The following is a 19,837-nucleotide window of genomic DNA, read 5'->3' as shown; positions in this document are numbered from 1 at the left end:
GGTCCTTATTAAAATTAATACAAATATCACTTAAAAGGCTCACTCTACCCAAGCTATAATCAAGAGAAAAAGGGTTTTTAACTGGGCCTTTCCATTAGTCGAGAAAGGAATGTTGGTTTTAATTTCTTAAATTTTGGAGTGTGTGTACGTGTGTCTAAGTAATATGAATTGAAGTTTTAAGATTTAAGTTTTAATAAACTCTTCTTGGGATCCCTGGGTGGCGCAGCGGTTTGGCGCCTGCCTTTGGCCCAGGGCGCGATCCTGGCAACCCAGGATCGAGTCCCACATCAGGCTCCCGGTGCATGGAGCCTGCTTCTCCCTCTGCCTGTGTCTCTGCCTCCTCTCTCTCTCTGTGACTATCATAAATTTTAAAAAAAAATTCTTCTCAAGAAACTGTCACTACAATGATCATTTGCAGTTAATCAGAGCAGTTCAGAGAGCCACTAATTCCAATAGAATTCCTATGTCTCTTGCTATGAATCATCTTGCCCCTACATTCCCACTTAACGCAGAAACGCTATGCATATGTATGTGTGTGTGTTCACACATATCTGAGAGAAAAACAATTTCATGTTTCTTAGAGTCTGGCTTTCACAATCTTTTTTTCTAGTGGCTCACCTAGTGCAAAATAAGAAAAATGGCTCAAGAAAATCAGTAGAAAATTCAAAGAATGTTCCAATAATAAAATATACAGTTTCAGAGCTCAACATTTTTGGTTTTCAAAATCTGAAAAGATCCAATAAAAAGTATTTATAGATTACAGTACAGGGATAGAAGGAACTAATCTACCTAATGCACTTTTTTTGTATAATAAAGCCTGACATGGGTGCTTAATAAGGTAAAAATTAATAGAATGTAATCATTCTATTCAAATAGAATGTAATCATTCATCTTTTCAAACTAGGCAGACTAGTAGTATTTTCTTGATTAAGAAAGACAAAAGAACACTTGCCTGACCCCTCACCTCACCCCTCCTAAAAATCAAGAGAAAGGTGAGGTAAACCAGAATACCCAATACAGTTGTACATTTTTGTGTGCTGTTTAAACATGCCTAAGGGGTCAAGTGGGTTTGAAGGACCAAGCTCTATTTGCATAGCTGGACTCCACGGCTCTCTGGAAGAATCTCTTTGCATATCTACCCAATGGGTTCCTTGTCCTAATTTATCTAACCTGAGAGAGCAGTTTTTCTAATTTGTAAGGACCTGTAGAGGCTGGCTGTGGCCCAGTGAAAAGACCATATTCTTAATAATATGCCTTTTGTTTAAATCTAAAATTGTCCTCAATTTCTTACATGCTTCATTCATTCAACAAGTATTTATTGAGCCCCTTGACTGTGCCAGCCACTGATACCACCAGGAATAAACTATAGGCACCTGACCACAAGAAGTTTTCAGGCTAGGTACACAGAGATAAGTAACCAAAGGTTACAATGCACATTTACTTTTAGCCTCCTACATGGTCATGTTCCTAAAATTACCATGACCGTACAAACCTGTAACTGACAAAATTAAGTAGAAAACAGATGTAAAACAATTTCATTTCTACAACAAACCAGATATTCCCATGTTAAAAACCTGCTCCAACAGCAAATTTTTCTCTTGACTAATTTTATTCAATTATTCAAAAAACATTGCTAATTCCTGTGATCCAGGAAATTGTAGAATTTCCTATCAATTTCACTATTTCTTGCCTAAGTCTAATTCAGACTCTACCCTTTAATAGCATATAAACTGGGGCAGATTTTGTGCCAGTTTCTGACTTGTTAAATATGGATCACAATAATGTTTATTTTATAATTGTTATGAACATTAAGTGAGATAAAATTATATAAAGTGACTAGTACATAATAAATATTTTCTATTTTCTGGATTTATTTTAAAGTTTGTAAATCTAATATTGTTGGCAAGTTTGAATTTAATCAGTGGTGTTTGTTTTGTTGGACTTTTTTTTTTTCTGTTGGCCTATTTTCACAATTTCCAGTAAAATTTGTACTTACCTCATGAGACTTTCACAAGTATTGTGGTAGTTGAGGGCTGATTTCTGAATCTGAAGAGATTATGATAAAAATAATGGTTCTGAAACCAAACAGTCCTGAGTTCAAACCAACCTCTGACATTCCTCAATCTAAATGCATCTGACATGAGTATCATCTGACAGAGGATCACCTTAGAATCAATGTGTGTATGTAAGGCATATTTTCTTCTCTCCCAGAAAAGCTACTGTTAAATCAATAGTGTTTTGGCTGTAGTGTTTTGAGTGTTTGGTGTTCTTTTGTTTTTGTTTTTGTCTTTATTTTATTTTTACAACCTATGGTATTTTGACATTTAGGAAACACAGTAATCTGTGTAAAGGTAAGCAATTTATTTAAACTCCTTGGATTGCTATTTCTTCATTTGTAAACCAGTTTTATTCATAAACCTATTTCTTAAAGTTGATATAAGTAAATGAAATAATACATATTTGTGGTGCCTGGCATAATACCTGGCATGTAATGAACTAGTCATTAATAATTGTATACACATTTTGCATTGAGAGGATGAAGTATAAATAGATCTTATTCTCTGCAGTAAACCATAAACCTATCCCCAGAAGGGTCTATAGAAGGAGTCATTAGCACTGCCTTTTTAAAGGGAAACACAGTAGAAAATTAGAGATCTCTAGTTTTCTCATTTACCTGTAAGTGAGGCGTTGCTGTAGTATGGTGGCTCCTTTAAAAGGATGAGTGGAGTCCAAATTGGCAGAGCAGTCTCCTGGAAATCATCCATGGAATTTGTCCTTGGGAAAGTGAAAGTGATTTCTAGAACTGAGGCTGGGAGGATGAGCAGGAGTTAGCTGGTAAGCAGGGGAACGAGATCTTCAAGAAAGAGGATCAGGATGTACCAAGTACTGAAAGTGAGAAAGAGCCGGGTGTGTTTGAGACTCATCAATGCTATTCATAAAGTTGTACCGTGTTTACAAAATCCTGCATATTTGACTGTATATAAGTAATGAATGCACTGCTTTCTAGATCAGGGGATCATTCCTAAATCACAGAACTTCACAGGTCCTCACATTTGGACAAGTCCAGGCTGATTGTTAAAGGAAGAGAAGAACTAATGTTTTACCACACAAAAGACTTATGTTTATTGTCTTCATAATTCCAATGATGCTATCAGATATCAAGTTAAATGTTGATTCTTAAAGATTTCAGAGATCAAATTAAAGCCTTTCCTTCGGGCAGCCCTGATGGCCCAGCGGTTTGGCGTCGCCTTCAGCCTGGGGCATGATCCTGGGGACCAGGGATCCAGTCGCACTTCGGGCTCCCTGCATAGAACCTGCTTCTCCCTCTGCCTGTGTCTCTGCCCCCCCCCCTCTTTCTCTCTCTCTCTCTCTCTCTCTCTCTCTCTCTCTCTGTCATGAATAAATAAAATAAAATCAGAAAGAAAGAAGAAAGAAAGAAAGAAAGAAAGAAAGAAAGAAAGAAAGAAAGAAAGAAAGAAAGAAAGCCTTTCCTCCTTGAGATAAGGAAACCGAACTTCAGATGAATGAAAGAGAAGAGGGGGCAATAGAGAGAAAATAGCTAACATGATGGGCACTTATTATGTGTCAGACAAGCAATATTCTGCACATACAATAGAGGAGGAGGCTGATAGAGATGTTAAATAACTCACTCAAAGCCATAACTTTAAAAGAGTAGAGCCAGAATTTAAGTCCAGATTTATAATCCTCCAGAATCTAGGATTATTTTCACTATACTCCCTGGAATTTGAGTGAGCTAATCCACTGTAAATTTATCTCCACAGTGGCATAATTGTTTATTTGTGCATTTATTTTTGCACTGGTCTATCAGCTTCTTGGGAGTCTTTCTATTTGCAAGCACATTTTCTGGCAGATGAATGAATCCAAAAAGATATCAGATGACTGGATGGATGACGGATGGATGGATGGATGGATGGATAGATAGATAGATAGGCATTGGAGAGATTATTTGGATGGATTTTTTCTGAGGGTCTATCCAATTACCTTTCAAGCTTATTGTGGTACTTTCAAATATACTTCTAAATCTAATTAATCACCTACATTTCAAAAAGTCAATAAGAAATCTACCATAATTTTATTTTAACAACTTTAAAACAATGATCCTGAATAAAGTAATACGGGGCATATCTGGAATAGAACTACATAGTGAGTTCCTTGCAGACACAGTCTATGGTCAGTTTATCCTTTTGTCCCTAATATCTGGCCTCTGCGCATATTTGGCATCCATGTACTGAAAGTCTAATCAGTCAGCAGTTCTGATTAGATTCATGCATGGCTAGCCTTTTAAATAATAGGAGTCCAATTCTGAAAATAATACTTTCTGGTGGACAAGTCCAGGCTGATTGTTAAAGGAAGAGAAGAACTAATGTTTTACCACACAAAAGACTTATGTTTATTGTCTTCATAATTCCAATGATGCTATCAGATATCAAGTTAAATGTTGATTATGAGCAGGAAGAACATGACACATATCTTGGGAGTCATAAAGGTACCATACATACAGGTACAAACTAGTGAGAACAGATGCCATGGCCCAGCAAAAGGATACCTCAACACATCAGGATACCAGTGTAAATAACCAGTTCAATGCACAGAATAGGGCATGAAAGTCAGCCGTGCTCATAGGTCTTTGGAGATGAGAAGCAGAGACATGGTTGGTGAGGAGCACAGACACTGATAAAAGGAAAGAGGATCTAGAGGCTAAAATGTGAGGACCTGTTTTTAGTAACAGGATAGAAGACAGTTTCCAGAATTCAACCACATAATGCTTATTATCAGTCTTGTAGCAAGGAACAAGGGTTGCTAGAATGAGTAGGCATGGATCAGATGTTTGCATATTTGGTACTGGATACCTGAGTATTGACCTAGAAGTACTGACAAAGGATGGAATTGGTTCAGTGATCTCTGGAGTTAAACTGAACTTCCAGGTGGAGACTGATTTACATGGTTCAGCTATGGGGAAAGAAGAAAACCACTCTGACTTTGAAAAGAATATCATTTTTGTCAGCAGGGCCAACCTCATTTATTCTTTCCTCTTTCTGTTCCTTTTCTGTCTGAATCAGCTAAAATAAGTTTTTATTGTTTGTAAAGAATAACTATTACATAAGATACTCTTATTATTGGCAAAATATCCTTATTAATTCTAAGTTCACTAGATCTTTGAATAACCAACTGCGTACTCAGTAGATATTTCTGCAGGTGTTCATGTAATTTTGTGGGTTTAGCTGTAAAATATTTCAATTCAAGATAATGGACAAAAACTACTTGAGTAAGATTTACCCATGTAAATAATAGATTCCCCCCACCCATGACTTTATATCAAAGAGGCCACTGTCAGTTATTGACTACTGCCAAGTGCCAATGTTCTCTCTCTCCACAGCCTCATCTTTTGGTTCATGCTGCTTTTTCTCTCAAAAATGCCCTTCCTACCACCTCCACCTGTAGAAAGCATATTTATCCCCAAAAGACTGATTTAAATATCAACTCTGCAAAGCCTTCCCTATTTCTCAGTTTAGAACTAATCACTCCACATCTGTGAGTCCTGGCAACATCACCTCTGTTGGAACAGGGCCTGGGTGTGCCTTGAACAGCAGATAACTGGACTCCTCAAAGAATTCATCTTAGATTACCCAGAGCTACAGCAAATAAAAAAGTTATATTTGTGACTCATTGGCACAAAGATGAATGTATTAATATTATACACTAAAACATTTACTTTGACCTAAAAGTTCATTTCTTTTTTTTTTTTCAATTTCAAAAGACAGTAAACCATTTTTATTTAGTAGAGTGGAAACTTGGCACTGTGTCCATTGTCTCCTGAGGAAGTTTTCCCTGTGTGCATGTGCTCTCACTTACACATTTTTCTCACTTATAGAATCCACAGCTTAAAGAGGCTTCTCTGAAAGGTAAGAGTAAATGATTCAGCATTGAGAGTTCTCTTAAAGGAGGCTTCTATTTTTTTTTCTAATTGAATGACTCAAATACATAATGATCCTTTTTTAAGAGTCTAAACTCATTGATAATTTGCTAACTAAAAGTCTAGTTTTCTAAGGAACATTTTTCTAGGTAGAACCTGGTGTACTATAGGAATTAACAGTCATTTGGTTTGCAGTTTACCAATTTAGAACAATATTTGAGTTAATCTGAAATAAAATAACTATCATTTACGTGATGTTTTACAATTTACAAAGCACTTTCATATATATTACTCATTGAATCTACATACTTAACTTGAAAGGTTGATGTCTTTTATTTTTCATTTGACAGGCAAGAAAAACAAGGCTCAGATGGAAGAATTGACTTCTCCAAGGTCACACAGCTGGTAGTACAGAGTCTGGGACTCATGCCCTTGAGGTTCTTCCAATCCCAGAATTTCATATTCTTTCCAGTGTATCATGCTGCCCATGGGGGGGGGGGGAAGCATCTATGTAAATACATGCATTAAAGAGTTGAGTTCATACTTCTAAGTAGATTGATGTTCTTTCAGAAAACCTAATGGCATTTTTGTAGATGTAATTGTTATGGGTTTCATTCTAAAACATTTTAACAAAAGATGGTTGACATTTATTTTCAGTGGAACTCAAAATTAACAGAACAATATTCTGAGCTTATATGAAAGGCTATGAAACATGAACTTTGACAGAAATTTTGATAAATATGTCAGGAATGAATACATAGGACACATATTTTTAATGTCAAATTCCAAGTCTTTGTTCCTTAGCTTATTAGGTCTCCCTTTCCTTTCTTTCTCTTCTCCCTCTCTAAGTCTCACCTTAGATGCAGACACTTTCATACCCTCTTTTGGTAAACAACCTAAAACAAACTTTTCTGTGAGTTATCTTTTATCAACTCCTTTGCTCCTGAAAGGGGTAATTTCCTCACAAATAAAACAAATGGAAGGAAGGACTGGGATTGAGCAAGTCTGATCTTGAAAAAGGCAAAGTTCTGCAAAGCATGAAGACTAAATCATACATTATCTAGAAAAATAAATCAGAGCTATTATGGTCAGCCTGAAAACTCATTCTTCACAAGAAAGTTGGGGAAACAAAGAATTATATTTTAGAGATTTCAGGACTGTAACCTAATGCCATACATACATGAATTGGCTTTTTCAAGTATAGATTTGGTAGTAGTTCCACAGTTCTGGGAACTAGTGTGACCAAAAAGAAATTATATTAAGCCATGTTTGTAAGGTCAGGAAATGAATAACTGAATAACTGAATGCAAACATGCCATCCCAGCTCAATTTTATTTCGATTACCCATAGAAGGATCAGAAAATGTTTATAAATTTTTCGGGAATGGATTTCTGCAGTTTAAAAATATTATATTTTGCTCAGAAATAAAACTAAAATTCATTTAATTTCACAAATGTCTTGATTTTACATACCTTGATATATGGTATTCTCTTCTATTGTGATATGAATATAAATAATTATACTCTACAATTTTTTAAATACAAAACTTAAGTTCATTTTACATTCTGTGTCTCTCAACCTTCTGGTCTCTGGGCCACAAATCAAAAGATATGTTTCAGGTGCAGCCTTACGAAGCTAGTGCTACCAGATTGCTTTATCCATAACAGATATCCTATCCAGAAAGTCAGCAATTCAACCAAATGCTGCATTAAAACCCAGCTTAATATACCAATGAAGTACTTGAAGCAATGTTTGCACAGTGTATGTTCCTTGTCCTGAGGCAATTTGCCGCCACAGTAGTGAATTTCATTTGAAAATCTAAGAACAATATTTATTCCTCCATATTTTACTGACTGGTACATGGAATGGTCCCAAAATTTTGAATAAATGTTACTGGAACTAAGAGGCAACAGGCAATATGAATGGGATGCTTCAAAGGCAGATGGGCTTTTGTGGATTCCTTCAAAAACAGTTTTATGAAAGGTCAGCTATGAGTCAGCTGTGTATCAACCATGAGGGATACTGGGATGAACAAGACATAACTCCTAACCTCAAAGAGCTCAAAGGGATTATTGTTATTTTATCTCCAAAATCTAGCATACTAATTGGCACAGAGCAGGTGCTCAATAAATCTCTGATGAATCAGTGGAAGGCCTGCTTAGTATTATGAGAAGATTGCTATGAACACAGATATGCACTGGCACTCCAAGCCAGAGGATCAGAGTGAGTAAAAGAAGGAGGCATGAATGGAATGGAATGGAAAATAATAGGTGTGGCTGGTATTAGACAACATGACTGAGAAATGTGGTGTGGAAAAACATTCCTAAAGTGAAAGCTGTAAGTGAATTTTATCAGAAAGGAAAAAGGAAGCTAACAAAAACACTGGAAAGCCCCCCACCCTCCAAAAATGTACAACAAAAAATGTACACTAGAAAACCAAAATTTAAGTTAAAACTGAAAACTTCATTGATAAATGTACATTTTGCGTTAACTCAAAGTATAAATTTTAAAACAAATTTTGTAGATTTTAATTACAACTTGCCATTAACAAAATCATCATTGTTTTAAAACTTCCAATTTTTTTCAACCATTGGAGTATCTATGCTGAATCATGATAGATAGTTAAACATTGCTTTTCCATAGTGTTCCTTAAGTAGTTTTTTTTTTTTTTTTGAAACTTGGGGAAAGAATGTGATGCTATAGATATGGTGATGGAAGCTGTCCAAACTAAAATCCAAAAGCACGTTTTCAAAAAACTAGCACCCACATAATATATGACTACCACAGAAAATTCTTAGCTCAATTTTTTCTCAAGTTTACTTTTAATAAAATTACACAAAGTAATAACTAGTAATGATTTGAATAAGTCTACTGAAAATAATCTTTTCATCTCCACAATGAACTTTTCATCCACATAAATTAATAGCACCGGAATCAGAAATACAAGTGATTCATCAACTTGACTTAATTGTTGAAATCTGCCAAGGTTCAGAGAGTAATTGGAAGATCAGACGAAGAAGAGAGTGCAAGAATTCTATTTCAGATCTCAGTGACATTTTGGCTATGGGAGTTTTTAAATTGAAAAGCATGATAAATCTTAAAATGTCAATTTCACCTAGTCTTTATGAAAGATAGGCATTATTGACAAATAAATTAATATATGATTCTGATAAAAGATTTCTTCATTCTAGTGGCTATCACGTAGCCGACTATCAAAGAGTTACCTTCTGCTAAGACAGTTCTTAGTGCTTGGTTATTGCCAACAGACACTTTTCTAAAAACCTAACAAAGTTTCAAAGTCCTTTCAAAGAGGTCCTGACTTTCCAATAATATATATCTATGCTGTCTTTACACAGTAAAATAATACGGTCATGACATACTTTTCCTCCCAAAGACCTTTACAACAATAAATGCATTTATTTAATTTTAAACTTTCTGGCCATTAGCCAGAAAAATTCTGCATTACAAAAGACAAATTTGATGTGCTTGGTGATATTGTTTAGAGGTGAATGTTTACATTTTATTTTATATTATATTATATAGTCTTACAACTGCTTAGCCACTTAGACAGTAGGCGAGACTTAAAATGTCTCCAGCATTTCACATAATAACATATTAATTTTTTAAATTATTGGAGTAAAATATAGATTTTCCTTAAGTTTGTAAATACTCTATTTTTATAAAAACTGGTGACAAATTAAACACATATACTAATAGCTTAATATTGCAACCAAATTGAGAAAATCTGGCCAGATTTGATTCTATTCAAGAACAAATTTTCATTTTCAAAAGATGTAATGGCAACTATCAAAATTAGTAAAATGTTCTATACACATAGGCCCTTTATAACCTGTAGAGTCCATTGTACCCCAGGGCTGCAGGTTTTATGCTGTTTCAAAACATGATAAAAAACAGATTTGGAGGTATCAATTCATTTTGGAAATAAAGGAATTAATCCTATTAGAAACAATAAGAGCAGTACCTGGAACAAAGACCCTCCCTTTGGAAGCAGGGAGTATTTTCCACAATACTAGGAAGAGAGTGCTGAGAAGATGCCAATGTTCTGAAGATAAAAAGAGAAATCTAATCAAGAAAAAATGACCTGCAGAAGGTCAAGAAAGGCAAGATATTGCAGTCCCAGAAAGCAATGAGGTTCAGGAAATTTAAAAAGAGGTAATAGGAATAGAACATAGGTAGGCTTAGCTTGGAAAAAAATATATAGATAGAGAGAGACAGAAATAGAATTACTAAAACTGGGACAAGTAACTAGAAAAGGTCCAAGTAAAATTTTCTCTATTTTAGATTGATACTGAGCCCAGAGCTTATGCTTTGCCTGAGCTTACTGGTGGAAAGTAATTGAACTTAGCTTCTGGAAGAGAAAAAAATTCTGGGGCAGAAGCCAAACAGTGTACTATCAGCAAATTGTACTGAAAAAAAAGGAATATGCTTTTATATAAATATGCACTATGGTAGATTGCCTTTTTAAAAAAGTATTTTATTTATTTATTCATGAAAGACACAGAGGGAGAGGCAGAGACATAGGCAGAGGGAGAAGCAGGTTCCCCGCGGGGAGGCTGATGCCAGACCCCAGGATCATGACCTGAGCCAAAGGCAGATGCTCAACCAGTGAGCCACCCAGGTGCCCTGGTAGATTGCTTTTAAAGATGGCACCAACAATTCCTCTTATCTCTGTATGTGCATTCTCCTCTTCCCTTCAAGAAGAGGAATCTATTTCCCCTGGTCTTGTTTTGCCCTGGACTTGTGACTTATTTTGACCCAGAGGATGTGGCAGAAATAATAGACACTGTGACAGTTCTGGGCTGAGCATTTGAGAAACATGGAAGCATCCACTCCTGTTTTCTGAAAAGCTAGTTGTCATGTCAGTCTAGACTGCTGGAGAAAGGAATTATGCGGAGGAGAATCAAGATACTCTAGCAATTTACTCCATACATCCTAGATGAAGCAAGAGACATGTAAGATCAATTTTGGTGTTTCAGACCCAGTCTAGCTACCAACTAATTGCAGCCATGTGACCCCAGCTGACAGACACCACATGGAACAGAAGAATTGCCAACCAACCCATGAAAGAAATAATAAATCATTGCTTTAATCCAGTATTTTTAAAGTAACTATATATAGCAATAGATACAGATACTAAAATTTGCAGCAAGTTAAAAGGAAAAATGAACAGTGGCTGGAGAGTAGCAGATGAATTTAAAATGAACTTTTTTTTTTAATACAACAAGAAGTAGTCAATGTTAGGATAAAAACAAGATGATGGCAATAGAAAGTGCAAAGAAAGCCAAGTAATGAAACTGGAAGGCCTGATAGTGGAAATGGCCAAAGTTGCCTTTTTTTTTTTCTTAAGGCAATCAAAAAAGTATCATGAACATAAGAAGAAAAATTAATGGTTCTGATAAAAGAAAATTAGGTCATTTTCAATAACAGTAAAAGACCTTACTACTGCACTCCAATTTGAATATAATTCTAAATTCAGGCAAAATTTAAATAGAAAATCTCTTTGGAGAAATCAGGAAGCTACCAAGGCAGTCAATATTTAAAGTGACAGATCTCAGAGAGAAGGGAAACTCACTGATATGAACCCAGTATTCTGCAGCATTTTCCCCTGGAGGAATTTGATGATTCCAGCTACACAGGAAGGAGAAACTAAGAAATCAAGCAGAAAGCAGTGTCTAAATGGTTGCCCATCTAAACTGGGATTTCAGTAATCTTTACTGAAAAATTAGGGCCCTCAAAGGAATGGGATCTTATGCAAATATCATACTTCCAGTTAAGAATCCAGGACTCTAATATAAGAAAAAATATGAACCAAAAATAGACAAACCCATACCAAGGATAGAAACAGATAAATCTGTTTCTGATTTTGAATCAGATAAATCCCAGATAGGAGTCAAATGATCTTCCCTTAATCTAACTGCCAACCAGAAAAGAAAAAGAAAAATCCTCATTGAGAGAAAAGAGCACCTGGGAAATCTCAAATTATCTCTACCATTTTTCAACTAATGTCTTGAGCTCAATAAAAAAAAACTCCCAGGCATGCCTGGAAAGGACCAAATATCTGGCAAATAAAAGAAAGAACAGACAAAGGAAGCAGAGCTACAGGTGATCCAGATATTAGTGTTATATATGTAGCCTTTGAAGTTATCATAAATATGTCCAAGGAAATACATGACAGGATGGATAACTTCACCAAAGAATTGGAATCTTCAAGAAATAATTAAATATAAATAAATTTTCTATGAATGGATAGTAGAATAATAAAAATTTTAAATTCAGTGATGGGATTAATACCAGTTAGATACAGCAGAGGAAAGGATTGGAAACTGGAAGACAGGTCAATAAAACAGATCTACTGAAGCATGGAGGAAAAAAAAATCATTAAAAAACCAGTAAAGAGTATAAACATATAGGACATGATAGAAAAAAATCTAACATATTTAGAAGTATCCCAGACAAAAAATGACAAGATAATGAGAGAGAAAAGAGAGAAGAAGAAAGAGGCTGAAAAACTGGCTGACAAATGTTCAAAAGACAGCATGTCACACATTTAAGAAATTCTATGAATATCAAGCAGAACATGAACAACAAAATGCCCAAGTACATCATAATAAAACTTTTAAAACTAAGATCAACAACAATAAACACCTTTAAAGTGAATACTGCAAAATAAGTATCTGGCCATGTGAATTGTGTTGCTTTCCTTAATGCTCCTCTGCATTTATATGAATACACACAGTCAGTGTTGTCTTATATACTTTTCTATTGGCTTGGAACGGAGCAGGGCAGACCCACAAACATTTGTTGGGTGCCTATAATGTGATTTACTGAGACACATGGATAAGAGAATAAAACTGTGTCCTTCAGGCTCCTCTTTACTTCTTTTCACATCTCTTCATTTCCTTTAAGATGCCTTTTAGGAAGCCTCTCCATCAACCTGGCATAAAATCTTAGAATTGACTTTATCACCTAAACATACACACATATACACACAGTTAAAAGTTAAGGTGGCATCTCCATCTATAAAATCTCTCTCTAACCAAGTTTAGGCATCAGTGAAGTCAAAAAAATTTTTTTCAAACCTTAATCATTTAAGTTGTGACTAAAATTGCTTTGAATTTAATTAAACTAGAAGACAGTTACTTCCTCCCTGCAAGTGTCTTCTCAGTACCTCAAGGATAGCCTTCGATTATCCATTTCTATCTTTTCCTGTAAGTGTATGACAATGTTTCCTTGACTACAGGAAATGTGTTGCTAAGCAGCACATTCTTGTGCTGGATCTAAGACAAAAACCAACACCAGCAATGAAAATAGTCATGTGATATAATTATTTCCTACCTGTACTTAGCTATGGAGTTTTTGTTAAAATCCAATAGACTCCATCTGAAAAACAATGTGATTTGAGAAAACTTCCAGTAAGCCCTACTAAAAATTGTACACTATCATTAAATATATTCACATGTTGTGAACAAGTAAATTCACAGATAATTGAATTCAATGACTTTACAATTGAAACAGTACTGTGAGGAAAAAAAACCCCAGCATTTTAACTGTCATCACTGAGCATCCTCCCATTCTCTCATTTTGCTACCTTGCATGAATGCATTCATTCTGCCCCACTAGTGCTATTATTTGGGATTTGAAAACTAAATTATTTTTAAAATTCTCTAGGAGCACATTTGTCTGAAATGGTAAAGGATAGTGAGAAACATATAAGGTATAAAATTAGCAAATATTTATGCCAACAGATGAATAACTTGAAAGTGGAATTTTTATTTTTCTATGCCTGGAAATTCAAAGGAGCTTCTATCCATTTTTCTTTCAGATTCTACATGATGTTTCATTATACTGTCTTCTAGTGAATGAGTCATCTTTTCTGCACATCTTATCTTTCTTTCCAGGGATTTTTCCCTGTCCCAGGTCCCACATTGGGCTCCCTGTGAGGAGCCTGCTTCTCCCTCTGCCTATGTCCATGCCTCACTCTGTGTGTCTCTCATGAACAAATAAATAACCCCCTCCCCCCCAAAAAAGGATCACATTTCACTTTTTTGCTCCTATTGATTAGACTTCTACTTTGGGGTGAGCTTTTCTTCTAGAATATACCAACTAGGACCCTAAGGAACATAACATGTTTTGTTTACTTCACATCTAAAATATGTCATCCTCCATCTATGGGAATGGATTCTTTCAAGAACAATAAGCTTTTCAAAATATTGTATTGTGGGTTTTTTTGGTTTGTTTTTGTTTTTTTCTTTGCATATTTTTGTCTCAAAGAAGATGCACTAACATATATAACTGCATGCTAGGCATGACAATTGTTAAGAGCACAGCAACAAATTTGTACTTTCACATGTGCAAATCCATCAGAAGACTCATTAGCTGCTGGCTTTGTGTGTCTCCCAGGAATGGAATTGAAGAATCACACCAAAGGACCTCTTTACTCTTCTATGTGCGTCTCATGAACGAACACAAATGAGTCCCATCATTTTATTTACTATTTCCTTATCATTTCTTCAGGATTGACCCATTTTATCTCTGTGTGCTCTGAGAAGGATGATTCTGTCTTAAAGTAATCATATATGGCAAATAGTTCTGCCATATATCAATGTTAATTGTTAATCAATAGATTTTTATGTGAATTCCACCATCTGCAATATCTGGAGTATCTCACTCTTCTCTGAATGTTCCAAAACAATTTATTTGCATCTTTTACACATGCTTAGTATATGTTATGGGATAAATTATGTTCACTACAAATTCATATGTTGAAGTCCAAATTCCCAGTACTTCAGAATGTGGCCATATTTAGAGATAGGTTATTTAAAGAGGTAGAGTAAAATAAAGTCATTAGGGTAGGCAGGCGCTAATCCACTATGACTAGTGCCCTTATTAGAATAGAAGAGTAAAGAGATTTCAGGAGAAGATGGCAGAGAAGGGGTATCCTGGGCTCACCTCATCCCACAGATACAACTAGTTAGTGTAAATAACCCAGAAAATGATCTAAAGACTGGCAAAACAGATTCTCTACAGCTAAACACAGAGAAGAAGCCAAATCAAAAAACGTAGGAGGGCAGAGATAATCAGGAAACAAACTGAGCCTCAAGACTGTCCATAGGAAAGAGGGACACTGCAAGCACAGAAAAGAGATTAGAGCAGACCCCAAACCAGGACTTCAGGCATGAGGTACCTACACTGGGAAGATGAATCACTATAACATTTGGCTTTGAGAACCAGAGAAACTTAACATCATGAGTTCTTAAAATCAGTGAAGCTTAACTCCTAGAATTTTAAAAATCAATGGCCAGAGGAAACTGAATCCTCACCTTTAAAGAGATAGCCTAACAAACAGCCCCTCTGAGATACAGCACTGAAGTAGCAGTTTAAAAAAAAACAAAACATGGGGTATACAGGAAGGTGATTTATTTACTAACCTCAGAACATGTGCTAGAGAGGCAGGGATCATTAGGAGACTTCCAGAAGAAAAAGCTGGTGGGTCCCATTTCCCTCCCCTGACCCCTAGCCTAGGTACACAGAGAGCTACAGGAAACTGCACATCATGAACATTCTCCACCTAGCTTGGTAACAGTGTCCCAACTCCTGCATTCTTCTGAAGATGTGCTCTCTCCAATTTGGTCTCCCAGTTTTCCAAAACATCACCACAAACACGGTAATGTGCAAGCAGCCTCAACAGGAGTCAGCACCACTTCAAAATGATTCCTGTCCCAGGAGGAGGGGATAGTTGGACTGAAGGCAAATGTGGTTCAGCCACAACAGTGGGGTGCATGTAACACACAGAGGAAATATCCCTGAAGGGCAAGATTCTGGCAAACAGAGAAAATTGCACTGCAGGCCACTACAGGACCTCTTCATAAAACCACTACTTTTAAGATCAAGAGATGTAGCTGACTTTCCCTAACATATACAGACAGATACAGAGGTTTAGACAAAATGCATGAAATGAAAGAACAGGACAAATCACAGCAAGACAACTAAACATGCTACTAAATGATTAATGAATCAACCAAGAAATCAAAGAGGAAATTTAAAAAATGCTTGGAGACAAATTGAAATGAACACACAATAGTCCAAAATCTTTGGGATGCAGCAAAAGCTATTCTAAAATGGAAGTTTATAGTAATACAGGCCTATCTCAAGAAGCAAGAAAAGTTTCAAATAAACAACATAATCTTACACCTAAAGAAACTAGAGGGATCCCTGGGTGGCGCAGTGGTTTAGCGCCTGCCTTTGGCCCAGGGCACGATCCTGGAGACCCGGGATCGAATCCCACGTCGGGCTCCCAGTGCTTGGAGCCTGCTTCTCCCTCTGCCTGTGTCTCTGCCTCTCTCTCTCTCTCTCTCTGTGTGACTATCATAAATAAATAAAAATTAAAAAAAAAAAAAAGAAAATGATAATATTTAAAAAAAAAAAAGAAACTAGAAAAAAAAAAAAAAAGTAAACCCTGAAACTAGAAGAAGGAAGGAAATAATAAAGATTAGAGCAGAAATAAATAAAACCTAAAAATACAATAGAACAGATCAATGAAACTAGGAGCTGACTCTTTGAAAAGATCAATAAAATTGACAAACTTTTAGCCAGACTAACCAAAATAAACCAATCAATTAACAAAAACAGAAACAAAAACAAAACAAAACAACAATAAGGAAAGGGGACTCAAATAAACAAAACTAGAAATGAAAGAAGAGAAAAAATAATTGACACTACAGAAATACAAAGAATTTTAAGAGAATATTATGAAAAATTATATGCCAACAAACTGGAAAACCTAGAAGAAGTGGATTAATTTCTAGAAACATATAACCTACCAAAATTGAATAAGAAATAGAAAATATGAACAAACCAATTACCAGCAATGAAATTGAATCAGTAATCAAAAAACTTTCAACAAAAGTCCAGAACCAAATAGCTTCACTAGTGAATTCTACCAACTATTTATTTAAATGTCTTTTAAAGGTTTTATTCATTTATTTGAGAGGAGAGAGCACAAGCGGGTGGAGGGGGAGGTTGCAGAAGGAGAGGGAGAAGCAGACTCTCTTGCGGAAAAGGGAGCCATACATAGGGCTCAATCCCAGGACCCTGGGATCGTGACCTGAGCCAAAGGCAGACATTTAACCAAGTGAGCCATCTAGGCGTCCCCTACTAAATATTTAAAGAAGAGTTGATACCTATTCTTCTCAAGCTATTCCAAAAAAATGGAAGAGGAAGGAAAGCTTTCAAATTCATTCTATAATGGTAGAATTACCTTGATTCCAAAACCAGATGAAAACACTACCAAAAAAAAAAAAAAGAACACAGGCTAATATCTATGATGAACATAGATGTAAAACATTAGCAACAAAACATTAGCACACTGAATCTACACTAAAAAAATTATTTACTGTGATCAACTGGGATTTATTCCTGGGATGCAAATCAATCAATGTGATATATCACAACAACCAGAGAAAGGATAAAAACCACGTGATCACTTCAATAGAAGCAGAAAAAGCATTCAACACCAAGTACAACATCCATTCATGATAAAAACCCTCAACAAAATAGATTTAAAGAGAACATATTTCCATATAATAAAAGCCATTATATGAAAAACGCACAGCAAACATCATGCTCAATGATGAAAAACAGAGCTTTTCCCCTAAGGTCAGGAACAAGACAAGGATGTCTACTCTCACCACTTTTATTCAACATAGTACTGGAAGTCCTAGTCAGTCACAGCAATCAGACAAGAAAAAGAAATACAAGGCATCCAAGCTGGTAAGGAGGAGGTAAAACTTTCCCTATTTGCAGATGACATGATAGTATACATAGAACCCTAAAGACTCTACCAAAAATCTATTAGAACTGATAAATGAATTCAGTAAAGTCATAGGATAAAAAAAATCAATGTGTAGAAATCTATTGCATTTCTATACCCTAATAATGAAGCAGCAAAAAGAAAAATTAATAAAACAATTCAACTTATAACTGCACCAAAAATAATCAAATATCTAGTTATAAGCTTAACCAAGGAGGTAAAAAACTTGTACTCTGAAAACTATAAAACATTATTAAAAGAAATTGAGGATGACACAAACTAAAAGAAAGATATTCTCCTTGGATTATGGGTTGGGAGAAATAATATCATTAAAATGTCCGAACTACCCAAAGCAATCTAAAGATTTAATGCAATCCCTATCAAAATACCAACAGCATTTTCCACAGAACTAGAACAAATAATCCCCAAATTATTGGATTAGGTAGAAGCATGAAAGACTCTGGATAGACAAAGCCATCTTGAAAAAGAACAAAACTGGAGGTATCAAAACCCCAGGTATCAAGCTATATTACAAAGCTTTGTAATCGAAACACTATGGTACTGACACAAAACTGACACATAAATAAATGGAACACAATACAGAGCCCAGAAATAAATGCACAATTATATGGTCAATTAATCCTCAACAAAGTAGCCAGGAATATGCAATGGGAAAAAAACAGTCTCTTCAACAAATGGGTTGGGAAAACTGGATAGTTATATTCAAAACAATGAAACTAGACCAGTTTCTTACACCATACACAAAATACACAAAAACACATTCAAAATGGATTAAAGACCTAAATGTGAGACCTGAAACCATAAAAATCCTAGAAGAAAGCACAGACAATAATTTCTCTGACACAGGCCATAACAACATTTTTCTAGATATGTCTCCTGAGGCAAGGGAAACAAAAGTAAAAATAAACAACTGGAACTATATAAACACTAAAAGCTTCTGCACAGCAAAGGAAACAATTAACAGAACTAAATGAAAACCTACTGAGTGGGAGAAGATACTTGCAAAGGACATATACAATAAAGGGTTAGTATCCAAAATATAAGAAGAACTGAAACAGCTCAACACCAAAAAAACCCCAAATAATCCAATTTAATCTGGGCAGAAGACATCCAGATGGTCAACAAACACAGCAAAAAATGTTCAACATCATTAATCATCAGGGAAATGCAAATCAAAACCACAATGGGATGTCACTTCACACCTGTCAGAATGGCTAAAATTGAAAATATAGGAAACAACAAAAATATGGAGGAAAAGGAACGCTTGTGCACTGTTGGTAAGAAGGCAAACTGGTACAGCCCCTGTAAAAACAATATAGAGGTTCCTCAAATAATGAAAAATAGAATTACCATATGATCCAGTAATTCTATTACTGGAATACTAATATGCAAAATACAAAAATACTAATTTGAAAAATATATGTACTCCTATGTTTATCATAGTATTATTTACAATAGACAAGATATGGAAGAAGGCCAAGTGTCCATTGGTAGATGAATGAAGATGTGATATATATACACACACATTTTATATATGTGTGTGTATGTATATAATAGTATATATACATATAATAGTATATATAAAAAATAGTGTATACTCTGTATACATATAGTATATATATATGTGTACACATATATAGTGTGCATGTATATATATGTATATGGTAAGTATTCACCCTTTCTGATGGCTGAGTAATATTCCATTTGTGTGTGTGTGTGTGTATATATATATATAACGACACACATATGTGTACATACATATATACATACATAGATGCCTATCATTGTGACAATATACATATACATATATATATATACATATACATATATAGATGGCAAAAAGAATGAAATCTTTGCTATTTGCAACAACATGGGTGGATCTAAAAGGTATAATGTTAAGCAAAATAAGTCAGTCAGAGAAAGATAAATACCATATGATTTCACTCATGTGGAATTTAAGAAACAAAACAAATGAACAAGGAAAAAAGAGATAAACAAAAAACCCCACTCTTAATTATAGAGAACAAACTGTTGGTTACCAGAGTGGAGGT

General features: G+C 35.2%; 1 protein-coding gene across 11 annotated transcripts in view; it reads right to left on the bottom strand.

Annotated features, from left to right (window-relative positions):
- Positions 1–19,837, bottom strand: part of SCEL (sciellin) — a 294,897-nt gene that overhangs the window by 185,942 nt on the left and 89,118 nt on the right. For 3 of the 11 annotated variants that reach the window (XM_072760813.1, XM_072760822.1, XM_072760823.1), the window contains one exon: positions 2,675–2,886. The exons of 5 other annotated variants lie outside the window; for them this stretch is intronic. The gene's annotated coding sequence lies outside the window, so the exon portion shown is untranslated. Of the gene's footprint in view, positions 1–2,674; positions 2,887–13,291; positions 13,337–19,837 lie in introns of all 11 variants that reach the window. 3 more of the 11 variants (XM_072760800.1, XM_072760832.1, XM_072760814.1) reach the window with 3 other exon arrangements.

Source organism: Vulpes vulpes, chromosome 6, assembly GCF_048418805.1.
Source record: "Vulpes vulpes isolate BD-2025 chromosome 6, VulVul3, whole genome shotgun sequence".
Lineage (NCBI taxonomy): Eukaryota > Metazoa > Chordata > Mammalia > Carnivora > Canidae > Vulpes > Vulpes vulpes.
The sequence above is the reverse complement of the archived record's forward strand: the minus strand, read 5'-3'. Positions and strand labels throughout refer to the sequence as shown.